The sequence below is a fragment of the Homalodisca vitripennis genome, chromosome 3 (genome assembly GCF_021130785.1).
Source record: "Homalodisca vitripennis isolate AUS2020 chromosome 3, UT_GWSS_2.1, whole genome shotgun sequence".
Taxonomy (NCBI): Eukaryota; Metazoa; Arthropoda; class Insecta; order Hemiptera; family Cicadellidae; genus Homalodisca; species Homalodisca vitripennis.
Window position 1 is genome coordinate 151,197,906 of NC_060209.1, and position 19,451 is coordinate 151,217,356.

General features: G+C 34.3%; 1 protein-coding gene across 2 annotated transcripts in view; it reads left to right on the forward strand.

The window, feature by feature from the left end:
* Window positions 1–2,332: 2,332 nt before the first annotated feature.
* LOC124357647 (transient receptor potential protein) overlaps window positions 2,333–19,451 on the forward strand; it is a 67,347-nt gene continuing 50,228 nt past the window's right edge. Inside the window, exon 1 of one of the 2 annotated variants that reach the window (XM_046809624.1) lies at window positions 2,333–2,350. The gene's annotated coding sequence lies outside the window, so the exon portion shown is untranslated. Of the gene's footprint in view, window positions 2,351–18,579; window positions 18,599–19,451 lie in introns of those variants that run through there. The other variant, XM_046809623.1, reaches the window with a different exon arrangement.

A 19,451-nucleotide genomic window follows, 5' to 3' on the forward strand; every position in this document is an offset into this window, starting at 1 on the left:
TAATATGTTTCTAATAATGATAGTATTTGATCCTGTCCTGTTACATAATTTCCTTCGTGGTTAATTATTTATCTCTCCTAAATATTTCTCCATAGTTTTCATTTATCCACTTTGTATCAAGGACGTAATCTTGTATTATTAATAGTAGGAAACTGATGAAAATTTACTGTTTTTTAGTAAATATTGTGTTATTTTTGGTTGGAAAATATAAAAATTGATCAACCAATTGCTGCTGTTTATGAATAAGTTAAGTATTTTTTCGTTTTGTTATATTTCATTTATTATCTTATCACTCATGTGGATTGTATATACCCATTTTCCATCCACAGGCATTTATTTGCCCATATGGGAAACTAATTTCACTTTGTTATATTGATATTGTCATCCAGCGTTACAATATCTGATATAAAAATGTAACGTCTAGTTTCTATTTTTTATAAGTTTACTTGCATTTGATAGTCTATAGATTGTCACTATGATAGTAACACGACTTGTAGGTCACAGGAGTGATATCGTTTCCTGCTTACTCCCGTAGCTGCTATGACTACATCCTGCTGTCTCAATCCTCCTGCTCTGTTTCTCTCACTTCCTCCGTCATATTTCCGCTTATACCGCTCAGCTCCCATAATAACTTACCTCCTCTACTTCTATACGTATTGATACGTGGGCTGTCTGACTTTAAATTGGACTCCTCACAAGGGACATTTGTTCCAATTTTATACCAGCAGACAGATTTATTATTTTCAATATACATTCAAATAAAAACTCCTTGTTGTGGTGTTTATTTTATCACTAGTTTATTTATTTTTATTTATCACCTTTCGTACTTTAATGATAAGGGTTTTTTATACAAACTAAACTCAAAGAATGTTTGACTTTAATTATATTGAACTTATAAATTTCGAATTGAATTGTTGTAGTGAATAATCATTTTTATAACTTTGAAATACAGATTGATCCACAAGAAGTAATTGCCTCGCGGGACTCGGACCCGAGTTTTCCATTTTCGAGCGAGAACTTTACTACTACACCACAGGCTCCTTTCTTTTTAAGAGTGAATTATTTGAATTACTAGACCGTTTCTGTCACACATTAGTCAAAATAGCTAAACTAAGATACGGTTGGAAGACCAAATAGCAGTCAAGCGGCTGTTAGTGTTATAGTATGTACAAATTAGTAAAAACATAATTATCATGTAAACCTTAAGTCTCTATAGGATCAAACGTTCAACGTGGATCTCTTTGTACTTATGAGATACTAATAAATGTTAAATAGACTACACATCAGGCTATTTTATGTCTAAGGTAAGATAATGAATGTTCATTTTTTTATGTCTCGTCGGCGCGCCGCTATATAACTGTAACGACCTCCTTCGTCTCCGTCCTAAATTCGTTCCTCATATTAGTTGAACTCACTACAAAAGTAAATCCAAGAATATCTTCTACCTCCTCCGATAGAAGAATCCAAACGGGACCTTCGATCTTTCCACTAGGGCTAGAGGAATCCAAGCGTACATTTCGCGTCCTCCGCTAGGCAGATCTAAGCGGACCCCAATTCGCCTTTCGCTAGAGTAATCCTAGCGCTTTTGTTTCCTTTCGTCCCTCCGTTGGAGTAATCCAAGCACGCTTTTCACGTTCTCCGCTAGACAGATCCAATTGGACCCAATTCGCCATTCACTAGAGTAATTCAAGCGCTTTTGTTTCCTTTCACCCCTCCACTGAGGACACTTCCGTTGTCGATACTACAGAAATTAAAATATTTCCCTATCACTAGAGCAATCCCAGCGGACTTCTCTTGGATTTTATTCCCCTTACATTTCGCTTCGGCTATGACGACAGAGAGCATTTATATTAACTCAACTTATGTTGGCTGCTCTTATTCTGAACTATCGACTAAACCCTCCCAATCTGACCACTGGAATATTTTACCCGTTTTTCGATCTGTGAAACAATAAACTTTCGCGAAAATCGTCGTCTCAAAACAAATGGTATTTCTTTATTTTTTCAGATTAAACAATGGCATAAGTTACAATGATACATCAGTTACTACTGTGTCCAATACAAACAAAGAAATATACTTCTTGTAAAGGCAAATGTTGTAGTCCTAGATCAAATTGGAGTAGTCAAGTCGCGGTTATTAGATTCACTTCAGATTTATCCCACATGTATAATCTGACAAGTGTATCTCAATGTCAACTGTAGCTCGAGATTCGACACTCATTGACCAAGCAGATTGACACAGTGATAGACAGCTTACACCGTCAGTTACAGGGTTTCCTACAGTAAGCCGGGCTGCTCGCAAGGCCGCAGGTTAGCCGAGAGTTGTCGACTCGCCTGCCTTCTGATCACTGGTGAGAACTTTGCTTCTAATATTTTCTCACTGTACAACCATTTTACCGTAAATTTTAGTTTTATCTGATTTTATTACCTGTCCGTCTCGACAGAATATCTTCTCTCCTAATTACGTTACATACTAGGAATGTATTAATAGATACAATTAATCTAGTATATATTTATCATTAACCAAGCCTTAAATTTCGAAATAAAAAATTAATGTTGCTGTTTGTCCTACCCACAATGTGTCAATATTTTATTCCAATTTTAAATCATAACTTTGGCCATAACCTGTAAATTGAGACTTATTTATATTTGTTACTTTTAAATTAACACATTTGTTTATATTATAACCATATTTTTTCAATCCTTTTCAACGTATCACTATCCACCACTCTGTAACAGTTTGCGCTGTAACATTTTAATCTGAAAGATTTAAGGTGCTCATAGGGATCTGCCCCGCATGTATCTGCAACTGATGATTCACCCCCCCCCCCTCTTTTTTACTGCCACCATTCCTTAATGGTAAGTTATTGGATATGTAATTAAAAACATCTAACTTATTCAATTAGTTTCCAAAATACCAAGCAAATATACGGGTGTTTAAAATAAAAACTATCATCTCCAACGCCGACTGGTTTCAAACATTAGACAAGCTTTAGTAGTTTACGCTATCTTAAAAATAATCAATGAAGATGACTGAGGCAACTGTAAAGCATATGTTTACTATATAAGTTCTATTCCAGTTGGACATTGTGTTTTTTGGATCGATATCCGCCTGCTTCAATTGTCAATGTATTCATTCCTAATGTTCTTCTTACTTTGCCCGATTTCCATGTAACTTTCCTAGTATCTTTCTAACGTTACATGCCATTAATCTAGAAACGGCACCTCCCCCTCCCATTTCCTCATTCAATATTAAGTTTATACCTCATTTTATTGTTGACAGATAGAATGGTAGCCAATTACACGGCCAAGAAATTTGTGCATCTGCCAGCAAAAACAAAAGAACGGAGTGATAGGTTTCAACGATGCTCAGCCAAATGCATGGTTGGGCATGCAATATTATAAAACTTATTCGTGTACAAATTAAGTTTCATGCAAAATATTTCTATGTGTGAAATCTTTTTCAAGATATATTCCTTCAACAAGATACATCCTCAGGATGAATTCAATTCTTGTCAATACATTACGTTTCACATCAGTGTTTAAATAATAAAAGTGTACACACCAAATCATCATAAATTGACGTTGGGTGTGTTGTGCTACCATGTTAAAATTGTATTTCTTTCACTCTATAAAATCGCATGTTAAAATGAGTATACTGCGTTTGCTTACAAATGTATCTGTTCTGAAATGTTGTGCTTGCCATCATTATTACCCTTAATGTAAAATATTCGCTAATGCTCAGCCAAATCCCATCCAGTGCCATGAACCTACTTAAGGTTCCTCACGTTTTCATAAAGCTTTGTGCATAATTTCAAGTCTGTAGGTTAGTTTATTTTTGAGATACCGTGCGGACAGACAAACAGAAATGAATTTTTTCAGCCCCACAAGTTGTTTTCTTTTCTAATAGTGAACCAACTAAAACAACTCATTTTTAAAGAAAGATTTCCCGCGATAGTCCATCGAAAAATTTGTTTTATTAAAACTACTTTTCCAACTCCACCTACAGGTTTAGCACTCGCCAATCTTCAACAGGTGTGCTATCAAAAACTAATACGTAAAAACAACAGTGCTCATAAAGACAATGTCTTACATGCAAAAAATTATACTAAACATTTGAATATCCAATAGGCCTAATACACCTTCTAACACTGTTTGATAGATTTTATTTTGTATAATGTACCTGATGATGAATTCATTGAATTCTAAATGTACATTGTACAATATAAAATCTATCAAAAAGTGTTAAAAGGTGTATTATTGTATATTTATATCAAATACTTTTCAAGGCTACACCTCTAATACAAACATTTGAAATTCGTTCTAATAGTTAGAATACAGACTCACTCTGTGGCCGGCATGTTTTTTTTAAGGTTCTCTTATTGGCGTTGCGTGAATTGCGTTGCATGTTCTGTTACTCTTTTGACTTTATTAAATCTTTAGCCAGAACTATGTTCATTGTATATATTAACCGTTCATTGATAAGGGGTTTAGTAAGAAGATTACTTACAAGTTAAAATAATACAAATGATGCTTTCTATATTAAATAGTATAATCTTATTAGCTCTTCCTGCTGCAACTTACGCTTTTATCTATAGTTAATATCTGATGGATTTTGATACTGTCTTCGGGACTACTTCCATTTTTGGTTTTTTTTTTTTTTTTTTTTTTTTTAAGAGAGGCCAATATCCTTTCAAACCTTATTCTGCCCAGTCAAACTAGAAACAGAATAAGTGAAAGAGTCAATATAGTACAACGTTAATGGGACTTTGAATAGGGTAAAGATTGAGTAGGGTATAACCGTTTAAAGTTTGCGGGCAAAGCACCTTTTTTGAGCCCTTTTAGCATGAATGATTTAAAAAAAGATCTGAGAAAAAGATTATTTAGATTAGCTTATATTTGTTAAAAAACCTATAATTTTTTTTTTAAGGACTTTATTGCTTAAAAACTAAGCGATGTATGGGGAAAAACCAAAATCACGTTTTTATAAAAATTTGAATATGAATATTAGTATATTGATGAATATACATAGTGGCTATATTTTAGGCTTAGTTGAACTGTCACTTATATACAGGGTGTCCTACGAGTAATCCGACAAACTCAGGTGGTTTTCTCTCATCAAATTAATGAAAACCGTTCAAATAAAAATGTGTCCGGAAAGATTTTGCCACGAAAATTTTGTAAAATATTTAATCCAATACGTACCAGACCTGTAAGACCACCCATATCTGAAATATCAGATAAAATATGCAAAATTCGGCTTTGAAAAACATGATTTGTTAAGATTTGAAGTACATTAACTTCATTAAATCAAAAGTTGTAGATAATTTAATTCAGAAGATAATGATGTGAAATAGGTCAATAATAAACAAACACAATTATTTTTGGGGTCGAAACTGTTTAATATATCATAAATTGTCTATCGACATTAATTTAACGTATTTATACGGACAAAACTATTATTTTATAGATTTTTTGAATGGTTGTAGTTTTCAATCTTAATAAATAAAAATAAACCCCCGAGACAGGGTCAACTTTGAAGTAAAGGGTAAATAGATCCTAAATTCAAATCTTTATGTAAACCGATACTTAAATAACTGCTTAATAAAATGTTTATTGTTTTTTTTTAATAATTTCTGTCATAAGGAGTGGCTGTTAAGGGCCGAAACTGATTAATTAATCATAAATTATATTAAAAATTGTCAATTGACGTTTATTTAACCTATATAAATATGATTACATTCTCCAATCTAAAATTAATTGTTTTCGAATATTGGTGGTGTTTACCCCTAAAAAAGAGAGACCCTCGGAACAGGGTAGATTTTGAAATATAGGGTAAGTAGAACCTCAAACCAGATGTTCATACAAATTGGTACTGTATGGGGTAAATATACAGCATACAGCTCTTTTACCGTCAGTGACTGGACTGGACCGAAATTGGTCTTTTTGGAAATCATGTTAAATGAGATAACATAACAAACAAAATAGAGTATGACATGTGACATTTCCCCGTAGCTTACCAACACGTGTGACGAAGTTACTTTGTTGGATTAGATGGTTTCAGATAAATTTGAACATTTTAGTTTACCCGGCAATGTCAATTTCATAACTTGAGGATTTACTGTATTTTGTCTTTGATTATATATCGGTCTGTGAGAAGATATTGAATTGAGATTGGTTTGAAACTCCACCTCTTCTACCTCTATATCGAAGTTGAAAATGGAAAACATCAGTCTATTGGAAGTCGCAATCTGGGCCAAGATTATGACCTCTATTGGACTAAATCGAAACATAAGCTTTACATTTTACTATCCAAGGTTGACACACCAGCTGGCAAAAAGCTTTTAAAATACGATACTTTAGCTTATAACTGTTTATTAATTTACTAAGAAATTAATTAATTAAATGGAAGACCATTTTTAATTTTGTCATGATTAATATTTATTAATTTAAGTTAAAAATAGTTATTAGTTTAAGAAACAAATATTAGGATTACCTTATTTTTATTTAGGTACTAAATTTAAACGGAATGAAATTTAATGAAATTAATTTTTATTAAAAGTATTAAAACTGAATTTAAAATTGTAGATTGAAGGTAGCCGGAAAAATAAGTTTAATCGCCATATTTTTTACACAATTTTTCATTTTATTTATTTTTTAAATAATAAAACTAACCTGTACCTTGTAAATCATTATTAATATTTTCATATCTTCCACGCTTAAGCGTAAACCATTAATGCTGGTTTGTATATACAATGTGAGTTTATATAATGCAAAGTTTTTAATACGAGTGCATATTATTGACGAATTTATATGTGGAATAGTACAATTTTGTTAATAGTGTAATGTTTTAAATGTTAGTATTATAGTTTTAATAGCAGTTACAGGAATTAAAATTTTTGCTGATTCTTTATTTAATTTGTGTTATTTTTTAATTACTTAAGTTGAATTTATACCATTTTATTAACATACATACGTTTTAAAAGAATTTTGTTACCATACACATACAGAAACACAGAAGACTACTTTAATTCACAAAAATACACCATTACAGTTTGAATTTATGTTTAGATTATTCACTAAAGGTATAAAATATATTTGAGGCAAAAGGGATAGGAAAGATTTTAGAACACTACTATATAATATTTTAACTATTAAGTATTTGCAAACAATATTTATTTATTCAACACATTTTTATATTTAATAAAAATTGTACTGTCGTAATTCTTAATAACCGTTTATTAGTAAAACAAAGATAGTATTTTTCACAAATACACGATTCTTTTATACTATTTACATTAAATTTCAAATAAGCAAGTATTTGTCTATAAAAAGAGTTGTTTTCTCATGCGATCTTCAAATGAATACCAGCATTTACTGTACGTTGCACGTATACTGTTATTTTTTACCTCAGGAGGTAATATATTTAAGAAGTAATTTTGTTTAAACAAAAGAGTTAGTTTTTAGTCATAACCTTAGACTTTTTAATTATTTGAATACAAGTAAATATCAGCTGTTTTATACATAAACTAACAATAGAACTATGTTGAGTTATTATGATATAAAAAGTAAACAATGCACATCTATTACTTTGCGTTTCCTAGTATTGAAATGAACGTTTATCAAACTGCATAAATAACATATTGTTTTCGTTACCTTATAACAGATCAGCTGGCGCACTATTCAAGTTTTTTCAGTGTGCTAAACCCAAACATTGTTATTGTATCAGTAGAAGTAAATGCAAACACCAAGCTTATTTATATGTAACATTTACAGTATATTAAGTTATGTACAAAATTGTATACAAAGTGTAACTTTCCTATATGATAAAAACCATTGTACACCACACGAAGAGCAAAAGTGTTCGAAAAAACCACTTTTGCTTCTAGTGATGAAAATTATTTTATCACATGGAGGAAAAGTCTTGTCTTTCAGTATTTAACTGTAAAACACGAATGTGCACAAAAACTTCTACTAGTGTTGAAATCTACTATTAAACCAGTAGCCAACAACTATGCAATACCAATACCACTTATACTTAGTAAACAAAAATATAATCTGGTAATCATTGAACACTTTAAACTAAAGAATATTTCAACATCTTTCAGAATATGAATGATCTATTTTACTCCTGTAAAGGATGACATAATGTGCTATAGAGTTGGGCTATACGCTTGGTGGTATAATTAGCTGTGACTTGTAATAGTATGTAACGTAATTAGGAGAGAAGGTATTCTGTCGAGACGAGACAGGTAAGCGTCAGGGTGAGAATGTACGTTCACCACTCCACACACTTGATCTCTTCTCTCCATCACTTCAGTTCATTCACTGACAGACAAGTCAATAAAAACCTCGCTCCCAACATCGAACTAAATAAATACAGGCCTGGTCACCATTTGTGCTGTATCTTTTATTTCCAGTAACACGCGAGTCGTTTTATACATTGTAACTAACTTCAGAAGGAGGAGTTTATACAATTCAACATGTTTTTATGTTTCAATTTTATTTATTTTCATTATTTTTTCTGAAACGATTTTGAAGAATCATTAAACGAAAGAGGGGTATTTTAGAGTGGTTCGAAATAAAATTAAGGACTGGGCAAGTATCTAACTAGGAAAATATGCTGGAAATTAAACCATTTAAAAAAAGTCAGGCAAAGCAAACTTCGGAGATCCCGCTTTTTTAGAATTAATAATAATAATTCTTTATTTACCAAAATTTAAGTAATACATCAATTTAAATAGTTCTAATTAAACTATTGCCTTTGCTTTTCATTTGGTAAATAATCGGATCCCTTACCTTAATCCATTTGGGAGAGTAATTCGTTATTCGCCAAAATGAAAGCTAGCAGTTTCCCACGGCTTTGCCCACAATTATTTATGTATGAGGCTTTGAACGTGTATGAGCTTGCCACAATAAAGAAAATCTGCCAAAAGTGGATGCCCATGCCCCCCATAACTCCCCCTCCTGTGAGCACCCCCATTTTAAAAATAATTTATTTTGTTCCCCCAATTAGTACTATATACTCCCTTTTACAGAATTTTGATACTTGGACTATAAGTCTTTTAATAGGAGTTTAAATTTTTCAAATGAACATGTGTATACATACATAGTACAGTGAAGCCTAATTTTTTCAAAAGACAAAAAGATGGGTTTTATAACATACTTAAGGTATACAGAAAAGATTAAATAACAACTTAGTCTTTTACATGAACATTGCAGTACTACCCAGCGCTAAATACTCAACATTTGCTAAAATGTACAGTAAAAACTCTACTTTTATTGAAATTTAATTTTCTTACCTGGATATTTTCTTACTCTATGCTAAACAGTGATTGCAGAAAAGATTGGAATAAAAAGTGATGTTAATATCAAGCTTACTCTATGCTTTCAAGACTTCAAATTTAAACAATTAGAAATTGTGGTAAAATGATTGAAACATGTGGTTTACTCTCATAGAACTATGTTTACACAGAACGTTGATTACATTTTTAACAGGCCCTAGAAGTGAATTCAACCCTTTACCTATAAAAAAACCATGAAATCGGTTTAGTGGTTTCAGAGATTAGAGTAAACTAAATAGTTACAAGAGATATGTATAAAAATATTCACATAGTTCTAATTGCACTTTTGTTTTTAATTTGATTATTAATCGTTTTCCTTGCATTTAATCCGTTTAGGATTATCTTAATATTAAATGTAAAGAACAAAATGATGCCAAATATCACTTCTTTCATAACTGTTACAATTTACCTCAGAACACCCAGACAACATAACTTTTAGTGTTTGGCTCCAGAATGACGTCCTTATTGGAAGGAATACAGAAATTTTGTTTTAGAGCAATGGGACAGTATTGAAGAATTTTACAAATCACTATAACATATCTCGAATTGCTCTGGAAAGTTTCCTAACCTAAGATGCAGATATATAGTTTTCTCCCAATGACCATGAATTACCTCAAAGATGCTAGGGAACATATATATATACCGGGTGTCCCGAAAGTCCCACTCCCTCCCTCAAAGTTTCGAACGGAATTAAACAAACCAATATCCATTGGGGGGTAGTTATATAATGACAAATGATGATTTCTGCGCTACATGAGAAACTTAGCCCCTCAACCCAAAATGGGAGGTTGGAGGCTCAATTCAAAATGATTGCTCATTTGATGGGGGTTTGCATTTAAAAATTTGGAATTGACCCCCCAACCCCCCATTTTGGGTTGAGGGGCTAAGTTCTCATGTAACACAAAAATTATCATTTGTCATTATATAACTACCCCCCAATGGATATTGGTTTGTTTAATTCCGTTCAAAAGTTAGAAGGAGGGTGGAACTTTTGGGATTCTCTTTTGGGGATTTTTGTATGTATATATATATATATATATATATATATATATAGATAGACACACACACGCGCGTGTGTGTGTGCGTGCGTGCGTGCGTGCGTGCGTGCGTGCGTGCGTGCGTGCGTGCGTGCGTGCGTGCGTGTGTGTGTGTGTGTGTGTGTGTGTGTGTGTGTGTGTGTGTGTGTGTGTGTGTGTGTGTGTGTGTGTGTGTGTGTGTGTGTGTGTGTGTGTGTGTGTGTGTGTGTGTGTGTGTGTGTGTGTGTGTGTGTGTGTGTGTGTGTGTGTGTGTGTGTGTGTGTGTGTGTGTGTGTGTGTGTGTGTGTGTGTGTGTGTGTGTGTGTGTGTGTGTGTAATATAATATTACCACTTGTTAAACGAAGTGGTTTCCGAAAACAATATTAACCATCGATTGCTTAAAATCTGTTGAAGTTTTTGTCGGCCTGGCTTCTCCGCATTGAGGCCGGATATATCGTGTTTATGTAAAAAGCATTGGTTAACCAAGGCGGAAAAATATAAAGGTTACCTCCGATTGCTGCTCTGCAAATTTCTTTACCCCAGCGGCTTAGAAGTTTCTCTTTAACTGCCCATCTTCTTAGCTTTTAGTGAGACTTGATAAGCCGTATATTATTTGGAGCTTTACCAACATTTACTTACCTCTAGTTCAGTGATTATCTTGTTATATTTGCGGCTTGCCTGTGATGAGACTAGATACAGGATGCTAAACTAAAACGTATTTCTTAACCAACGGGCAAATAGAATAGTCTTAATTACCAATTCCTAAAACGCTAAATCATCAGCCAACCAACAGGCGATTACTAACGTTTCTTCACCTTCAGTTTTAGGAATAAACCTTATTACAACCACGCACATGTTGTTCAATAATTAGATATATGTGTATCTCTGGGAAAGTTTTAATTAATTGTATACAATGTGGAGCTACGAGTATATCTGCTCATGCTTACCTAGTGTTTGAAACTGCGGTACCCTTCCAAGACAATTTCACCTATACTACCAACATATCCAGGAACATTTGCCATAAATCATTTAGGGCAATGAAGTTCCGAGTGTTTATTTGTGTTCCATTAGATTTTATATTAAATTATATAAATAATTATTTCACCAAAGAGCGAACACTGACGTTTTTATCAATAGTTGTTAGGAATTACTAAACTGTACTACAACCACTCACATAGTTTTCAACAATTAAATAAAGTCTCTACAATTTATCTGGCATGATATTTGTTATATCTTTTACAGTTAAATCATAAAATGGTGATAAAGTCAAAATTTGTTCCAATTTTTATAATATTTTACATGTTTATTGATATTGTAGGCTAACAAAATTTTCTGTTTTGAAATCTATAGCATATTTTTATTTAAGTTTAAGTAGGCTACCAAAAACCATATCTCCGTTTTGATATATCTTATATGGGCGTAAAATGTAGCCAAGGTATCGGAATAAAATTTTCTACAAAAAAAGGTTCAGTTACTTTTTGTCGTATCTCTAATGGTTAAGCTACAAAAACTTAAACTCAAAATCTATATCAAAACATCCTAGACTATTATATTAACACTTTTTTATCATATATAAGGGAAATCTGTATTTAATTAACTTATTACCTCTTTTTAGTTGTACTTGTATTAGGATTGCACGTGAATTCATTATCTATCAATATGATCTATGGCAAACTAAAGGCGGAATATTTTTATGTTATACATGTTAATGGTTCTGCAATATTGTCTTTACTTATTTAAATATATCCTGTGTCTCAACCTTGAACGCAGTAGTAAACATCTGGTCAAGTTAACCCCTGTTGTGAAAATGACACGTTATTCAATTTCTTCAATTACAATAATTCTCTTAGGCTACTTATTTTTATGATTCATAAAACTGCTACAAACAGAGCAAAGTCTTATCCCTTTATTGTCTTAATCAGTATAAACCCTTTATATTAAGTGCACACGATATCTCAAGAACTAAATGAGCTGTAGAAATAAAACTTTTGCATGTTACTTATTTCCAGGATAAAAACACATAGTCGTATCAACAATCGTTAAGCCGAAAACGCAGCCAAAGTTAATATGTGTTGTTAAAGTGTGAGAATTAAACAACAGTCTGCTTTTAAATCTCTAGCAACCAAATTTCAAAATTCAACTCAAACTCAAATTTTCCTTATTCCCGAAAGGGGCCTTGGGGCGTAGCCCCCAGCAAGCCGAATGCGAGTGGTCTCATATAAACCGTAATAATTATCATAATAATTTACCTTTGTTATGTATAATTTACATAAGTTGTACTGCAAATGTCACATTTTTTTAGATAATTATCAAACTGTAACACTATCATTAAACATACAGTTTTTACCTTCTATTTCTATCTATCATTCAAATTGGTTAGTTGGATTGGTCACTCCAATACTCCTGCTATTTGGCGGTGTGCCAAGAATTCACCAACACTAAAATTCTTGAGAAGCCATACCTCACACATTTCATTTTGGACAACTGATTGGAAATTTGGACATTTTTATGAACTGTTGCTAAGAACCGAAATGAGGCAATATGTAAAACTCTTCAAATACTATATGAATCCAGTTATGATCAACGTAATCAAAGCCCTTTGAGAGGTCTAGGAACACATCGATAGTGTGGTTTTACTCACTAAATTCTTTACAACCATATCGTCAAGACACATTAGGCTGACTTGATCTCGTAAGTGAGCGAACTGACCGCTCATGACCAAATGACCTCAGTAAATCTGTGAGACACAATATCATGTTAATAATAATAATCTCTTTATTGCATTTTAAAACAATTTAACATTGTATCGCAATCGTCATAAACAAAAATAAATAGTCCCAACTATACCTTCATACACATTCACACTTACAATTCATACATTCGCTCAGGCACATTCAAACTGACTCCAGATCCAAAGCAAACATATACATACCGACTCCAGATCCAGAGCAAACACATACAAACTGATTATTTAAATACTGTGCAAATTTAGACCTCCCAGCGGCTCATCATGAATTCATCGACAGAATAAAACGCTTTTGACACCAAAAGGCATTTGAGACGAGTTTTTAATTGATTTTGATTGATGGAATTTTTTATACTCTCAGGGAGCTTGTTGATGAGTCTGACACCAACTTGTTGCGGGAGGTGTTGTGATAACGTCAATCTGTATTGACTAGTTCGAAAATTGTCCCTGCCTCTTGTCCCATATTGGTGAACGTCACCGCCACGAACCAAATCACACTTTGATTTGCAGTACGTGATCACCTCAAGAATGTAGAGGCAGGGCAAAGTCAGCAACCCCAGCTCCCTGAAAGATTCCCTACACGACTCTCTATAATTCAGCTTTGCAATGATTCTGATTGCTTTTTTTTGGAGCTTGAAAACTCTTTCCATTTTGTTTCTGGCACAACCTCCCCAGAGTCTCACTCCATACGCAAAGTGTGGGTGGATTAAGCCGAAATAGGCCATTTTTAAAACTCTGAGGGAACAAAACTTTGCTAAATGCCGCAAGGCATATATGCCTGAGGCTACTCTAGCACATACATTGTCCACATGATCAGCCCAGGTCAGTCCTCTATCTAGGAACATTCCCAAAAACTTTGTGGAATCAGTTTCCTCTAAACGAACATCATCCACAAACACAGCAGGGTGCGCTGTGTGATCATTTTGTCGAAGGCTAAAATGTATGACATTTGTTTTAGACTGATTTGTTTTCAGGTTTATTTCAGCAAAATACTGAATGCATGCATTCAATTCTATGAAAGAATTGATTTCCAGATCTTGGGTTGATTTGTTTTTGAGACAGAGAGTAGTGTCGTCAGCATACTGAACCAGCGTTCCATGCTGGATCACTGATTTCAATCTACAGACGTAAACTAGAAACAATAGAGGCCCAAGGATGGAGCCCTGAGGGACACCGTGGGTCATTTTAATTTTGTTTGAAACAACGTTCGAGATCTCCACGCACTGGTCTCGATCCTTGAGGTAAGAAGCGAGCCACAAGTGCGAGAGCCCTTATGGCTGATTCTGGAATCAGTACATTGATATTGAAATCCTCTAACAAAATTAAACTATCGTGATTATTGGTAAGGTAATACACCAGATTACAATTTTTTAGAAAAATATGCTTCTTTGTTACACTGGAAAAGCTTTAGATTCCAACAATGAATAATTTTGAGATGTTGGTTGTTAATAAATTAGAGTTGGTTGCTTAATCTCGACGGCTTCGAAGTCTTTGCCTGAAGTTCCTCTTAACGAAAAAAACTTCTAAAGCAAAGTAACACTCCTTCACTTTTGCAAGTTTAAATCTAGAGTACATCCAATTGCGCAATTTGTCATTTTGAATCCTGTAAAATCTCATGTTATCGCTCAAAATCAGTTACAATTAACTCATTTGGGAATAAATCCTCACACATGAGAGGGAATTGCTCTTATTAGTATCATTTTGCTGCTCTAGTTGCAGCCTTGTGTGTTTTAAAGCCTTTAGCTTTGGAACATTAAAAATATTGTTCGGTGATTGGAAATGGCTAGTGGTGTCAATGGTAACTTGGGAATAGTCATACAAAAAGTATATTTTACCACTATTGGTAGCTGGAGAGTTGACGTAGTTCTTAGTAAAGTATGGCTGATTCTACCGTCTTGGCGAATAAGTCATAAAGTAGGATGACTGAGCAACGTGAAGTGGTGATGGTGGCAGTATTCCCTTAACAACTGGAGGTGTCAGATAAGCTGGTAGTTACATTACTTGGGATAATCGATCTACAACGCTTGCAGCAAGGATGCGCTTAGATGGTTTATTACTAGTGTTTCTTTCTTAACTCATGTCTGTTCAGAGTTTGCGTGTGTTCTCACGTGACTCTTGTCAGGTTCTGTGATGTAAGTCCTTTTACGTCCAGTTTGGAAGTGCGTTAATTACCTCACATTTCACCGAAATTTACAGTGTTTTTATATGCCTCGGACGATACTAAGACGTATTCTATGAAAATCCACCTAATTGTCTTCTTATGTATATCTGCTTACGTAGATTGGACGTTTCGTTCAGCATGCAGGCTAAACTGGTAACCTTTTTGAATACGGTCCTCGAAAATCGCTCCGAGACAAGTTAAGATTCTAGCCTATGTTCGGCTCCTTTATCGCTATTTTGTTATTTTTTTCGACTACTTGTAAATAGGTCGTGTTTACCCGACTGAAAATTTAACTATGAAAACACGTGTTTCTCGATTTACGTATTTCTTAACTTCATAACATATTTGATTGCTTTAAAAGTATATATACTGATTATTATACAATTTATATTAAAGATTAATCGATTTCTCTATTGATTCTGTTCAGAATATTTCAAGTAATAAAATTCTATAGCGAAATTTGTTTTCTTTAAGAATTTTAAGGATCCTACTATTAAAATTATGTATTTATATCGCAGCTCTTAAGCATTGTCGAGAAAACTGAAAAGGGATTATAGTTCTCTGTACATTTACAACAAATGTTGTTCTTGTAAGTTTTCCTATCTCATAAGGTTTCAATATGGCGGCGTACAAGGTTTTCAGAAGTAGACAATAACAGCTTCAATACGAGGAAGACAATAACCAAATACAATCCAGTTCAGACCTACGTGACTCAACAAGAATAGTACTAGGTATAGTAGTAGTAGTAGTAGTAGTAGTAGTAGTAGTAGTAGTAATAGTAGAATTCTATAGTGTTGTTCTATTTCCATATTTCCAGTAATTGTAATTTTAGGTCTGGTCATAGGACGCTTTGACTGTGTTCCATTGACATTCCTACGTTTTAGATAGATTTTATATACAAAAATTTGAATACTGAAATTGTCGCCATAGTAGCACTTAAAGAAAATTCCTACATAGATTCGCGAGAACGTTTATATACATACGAACGATATGATACTCAACTCGTTTGTAATTTCCCCCCAAAAAGCATAAATAAACTGAAATTATGGTACAGCTTACAATATATCGGCTTGCTTCGTACATCGTTTGTTCCAATATAGCGGCCGTTTAAAATTTAAAAAGACCACGACTCGGTTGTTTATTAGGCTAGAGAAAAATAAAACAGTGTTTTGGGATACCTATAACATTTAGGTGCGTTTTCTATGTGATTTGTAAGTATATTTTTTATTTCGAACGCCAAAATATTTTTCCTTATAATTACTATTGACATATTCATTTTTTTAGATGAACTTTGTTGGAATTAACGTTTTACGTGATAAATTTGTACCCTTATTTTGGTATGTTTTTTCAGACAAGGGGGTGGAGCCCTAGGGTTAAAACCATTTTATAAACAATTACGCCTTTGAGTTAGATACGTTTGAGCATAAATTGACACGAATATTTTCTGGATCAATTCGTAATCAAAAAAGAGTTTGTAACCGTCTTTAGAGCCAAGAAGGAGAACCCATATTGCAAAACCGTTGTATACAAGTACTATAAACTCCGGTTGTATTTTAATAATATTTTGCACAAACGTTCTATGTAATAAATATTAAATAAGGACGGGTGTTCAGCACCCTTTGAGACAAGGGGATGGAGAAGATCAAATCTATAATATGTAGTTATCCTGACCGTTGAGAGATGTCAAAAGCCGGGAGTTCCTATGTGCTGAGAACTCCCAGAGACGAGGCCTGCTAGATGCTAGAATCTACCAGGTGCCGGGAAGTCCTAAAGGCCGGGGTATTCTGAGGGCCGGGACTTATCAGACGTTGTAAGAATCTAGAGGCTGACAGCTCCCAGAGACCGACAGGTGCTAGAGGCCGGAACCAGCCCGACCTCAGAGCCTCCTAAAGACTTGCAGATCCTAGAGGCTGAAAGCTAGAAGAGGTCGTAATTTCCCAAAGGCTGGAAGGTCCTATACCTTGAAAGTTCCCAAAGGCCAGCAACTCTCAAAGGTGTGAAGCTGGCAGGGGGTAGGATCTGTCAAAGGATTGGAACCGACTAAATCCGGTACTTCCAAGAGAGTAGGAAGGATGTAAGGTCATAGTATTCCCTGAGACCGAGAGGTGAGATGCCGGAGTCTGCTAGAGACCGGGACTTCCTAAAGGTTGACAGCTCTCAAAGACCGGAACCTGCAGGGGCCGGATCCTGGCATGCCAAAAGCCTAGAGGTCCTAAAAGCTGAAGGCTTCCAGAGGCCAAGTTTTGCTACAGATCGGGGCTGGAGAGAGGCGAGGGCCTAATAGAGGCCAGGGGCCTGACAAAGTCCAGGGCATACCAGAAGCCTGGAGGTCTAAGAAGCTAAAAGCTTCCGGAGCCAAAACCTGCTGGAGATTTCCTAGATCCCGAGGCCTGCTAGAGGCCCGAGCATGAGTCAAGATCATGCCAGAAGCCAGGAAGTCTAAAGGCCAAGGCCTGTTAGAGGCTTGGAGGTCGTAGAACCTGAACCTACTTGAGTTAGGGAGCTGACAGAGGGCGAGATCTGCCAGATAACTAGGTTAGAGCCACTGAATAACGGGACTTGCCGGAGCCCGAAAGGTTCTAAAGGCAGTGTGCTTCTAGAGACCGAGAAGTGCCAGAGGCTGGAGTTTGCCGGAGTCCGGGGCATCCCATAGGCCGTGGCCTGCGAGAGGCACTTTTTAGCCTACAAGGGGTCAATCTGCAGCCTTTAGAGGAAAATTTATTATAAACTTAATGTTTTTCCATCAAATAATACCATGTACATAAATGTCTGGTCAAAAACTACGAATTAATTAATGGCACTGTTTACTAATCTAATTAGTTAACTACAACTTGAAATTTATGTATTAACTAATTTTACTTCTGCTATACTGAAACAAAAATCATAATTTTTTAATTGATTTCATACCTTTTATTTCATCAAAGTATAACAATAATGTGATGGCTTACGTTACTTAATCGTACGAATCATCGTAATAATTACAGTAATATTCGGTGACCAAACTTACTTGATTTCATACCTTTTATTTAATCAAAGTATAACATTAATGTGATGGCTTACATTATCTAACCGTACGAATCATTGTAATAATTACAGTAATATTCGCGAGAAATTACTCGCTATAAGCTATCACCACATGTCCTTTTACACTTTAATGTTAAATCGATGTTCAGCAACCGCACAAACGGTCCCTAAACCAACAAATCTCTCTGGTCTGGTCACATTTTCGCGACAAATGCGGAAAGTGTATGTAGGTCTGCCCCTAACAGGATCATGAGGGATTGGTGCGCGGTGGTAGCCGCGGCCGCACTTATAGGACTACCTTCCACACGGTGAGTTTATACTCTACTTCTACCGTTTACTAAACTTTCAAATTTATAATAAATATAATTCATACTAGTTTCCCTTGCCATTTACGCCTTAAATGTTTATTTCCTTAATAGCTTAGTTCGTCTATCACATATTTGAGCTTATTCTGAAACTGTGTATACTTTAAAAATCCAAAACCTTTAAATAAATTGTGTTCCATACTACTGTGTAATGTACACTGCTGTCTAAAACTTTTTCTTCACTTCTTTGACAACTTTTTTGTGAATTTACACTCATAAAGGATTAATTATATTTATTATTAAATGCGAAATATTAAACTTCCAATAATTGAATATGGCACCTTAAAAGGTAATTTCCAGTTATTGCAGTTTTTGTTTGTGAGTAGTTATTATTAATAATTGAATTTAATGACAATGGCCCATAATTATATACTACAGAGTGGTACATATTTGTGGAAATGCACGCTTAATAGAATTAATTACGGCTGTGAATATCTAAGCATTATTTGTTCAAAGAAGCTGTAGGAAATCCTCTAAAAACTTAGTGCATATGAAACTGGAATAAGATTATGTACAATTTTTAACATCTGTTGCTACAAATTTTACAATGGTTGTCTCCGTGTTTCATAAAATCTTAAATGAGCGAACACCAGAGGTAGTACACCTAGCCTCGAAATAACTCTGGCTCAGAATTGCCTTTGTAACAGACAACATTACTTCTCATCTTATTTAGTAACAGGTGCGCTGATGCTAAACTGAAGTATTATCTTTGAAATTATACAAAAATAACCATTAAATTTGCTTATGGCACTCAATTATTACAGATCCTTCTTAAACCCGTGTTCATGTCTGTCTA